Raw genomic sequence first — 2345 nt, 5'->3', positions numbered from 1 at the left:
CTAAATGGGGGGGGGGGGTATCACCCCAAGTCATAAATTACCAACCGGGAAAATTATTACCTTTGCCCCCCCCCCCCCCCGACCCAAGACCCCTGTTACGCGTCTGCTTATAAGTGGGGCCCCCCACTTTGAAAAACGTTCCGCCGGCCCTGCAAAGTACAGTAATAATAAACATCACCTCAGCCACACTCCTCAATATGTATGGTACAGTCTGTTTGTTTTATAAATGTACTGCAATGTGTTTGTTTTTAATGAAATCGTAAACCACTATTGTTTTATAACTTCTAAAGAAAGAAACTGGATAATACTTTGTTCTGCCGATAACCAGTATCGCATATTGGCCCCGCGTCCATTTTCCTCAACCATCGTCACGTTTTCTTTTAGGTCAGTGGCATTACTACATAACATGATTATCACATCTGCTATTAGCATGTCTGTCATACATTTCTGAAACAAAAAAAAACAAAAAAACATACATGTAAATTTGAACAGCCGGGAAAAATTAATATCATGATCTGCCTTAGCTCGACGCCCTTAAAGAGACGTGGTCAGAAAAAAAATATTTAATTATTTCAAAAGAACGAAATAATAATATGTGGAAACAAAATCAATATTTCGAAATATTGATTTTATTCTATGAAAGAAAACTAATATTTGTAATACTGTATGAAGTCAAACATTTACCATCTTACACGCCATACAGTACTATACTATTAAAATATTGTCAGTGCCAAGTATAAATTGGAATTGTGTTTTTTTTTTGTACACTATTTATAAGGTTGTTAGAATTCCGTGAAAATACACAAATGTTAAGTCTTATCGATGTTTTTTTTTTTTTATTTTACAAAGTACCTTACGGTATGTATCCTTTATGTAATTAAAATAATTATTTAAAGTCGGATATTTTTGGTCAGATACTTCGTAATATAATATATCTTTAATGCTGTAAATTGAACCTACCTTCGTCAAAATCAAGAGACCTCGATTTAGCCCCATATTGTTTCTGGTTGCCATCTCTGATATTTGTCTGGCACTAAATTGTGTCAGTGCATTACCTTTCGCAATCCCTTGCTCAGTTGCAAAATGTATTGCGGTCGTTGATACGCCATCTTAATTTTGCTGCTCCCACTGAAGAGCATCAAATGCATGTGCCATTAGCCCTTGTGGCATATCTTTTTTCCCCACTTTTTTCTTATTAAGAAAAACGCATCAATGAATATGTAAATCACGAAATAAATAAGGATGAATTAATATTTATGATATTGAAATACAGTACACGCCTAATTAAATAAATAATCAAACATTTCAATTGCGGAACATAGCATGCAGTTTTTGTTTGATACAACCGTGACATTAATAATATAAATCAATATTTTGCAAAATGTGTATCAAATAAAATTAAATCATCAATGATTAATTAATCAATTAAATAATAAGTTAATTAATTAAATAGATAGGGCCTACATTTCGAATGTTTTATTAGAAAAGGTGTGTTCCATGCTGTCATTTATCAATGATTATTAAATGCTTATCTTCGAGTGTTTACCGTCTATTGTTTCCTCCAACAAATCGTACTATTCCTCCTCTAATAACCATTGAAGGCTCATGAAAACTATATAAATAAGATAGAATTAAAATTGAAGTTTGTAACTTATCATTTCCATAGTTTACACAGATTCCATGGGCTACGCATTTAACGTACACATTAGTAAAAGGCCCATTAGAAAAAAATACTAGTTTATAATCCTATCCAGGCTAAAAAAAAAAAAAATTAGACAGCACGCTTTTTATTTTCATTGTCCAAAAATCAGCCTTGAATAATTTGCTTGCGTGCAGATATTCAAAGCATAAATGCACAGCGACATGTTTATGTAAGATGATTCTAGTATTTGTTGGTATTACCGAATATGGTGTACCGGTACAGAGTAGAAGAGCGGGTTAAGAGTTTTGTCGAAAACAAAGTTTTCGGAATTAAATAAAAGATGGAACACTGATGAAAGAGGAAATATCACAATGCATAAAACTATTATTTTCCTAAACCACCGATTGTTTCAAATGCTTGCCTGGTTTCCCATCTTTCAACAATCCATTGAAGTGCATTTGAAATAGTTGCATGGCTTTGGAGTAGCATCGTTCATTATAAAGAGCCAACTGAAACGTCGGTTCTAATGAAAATATAACCTGTAACGGAAAAAAATATTCTATAACAACACTTATGAAATCGATCATCATCTGCCATTCTAAGTTGACCATACACCCACCATTTCTTACTTGCAACGCCTATATATTCATCTAACTTTAAAACTCGTTCCAAAATTAGACTATATGTCATAAAGATTATAAAA

The sequence above is a fragment of the Anneissia japonica genome, unplaced genomic scaffold (assembly GCF_011630105.1).
Source record: "Anneissia japonica isolate Jap-2015-1 unplaced genomic scaffold, ASM1163010v1 scaffold1065_len1792383_cov172, whole genome shotgun sequence".
In the NCBI taxonomy this organism is placed as follows: domain Eukaryota; kingdom Metazoa; phylum Echinodermata; class Crinoidea; order Comatulida; family Comatulidae; genus Anneissia; species Anneissia japonica.
Note: the sequence above shows the minus strand (reverse complement) of the source record.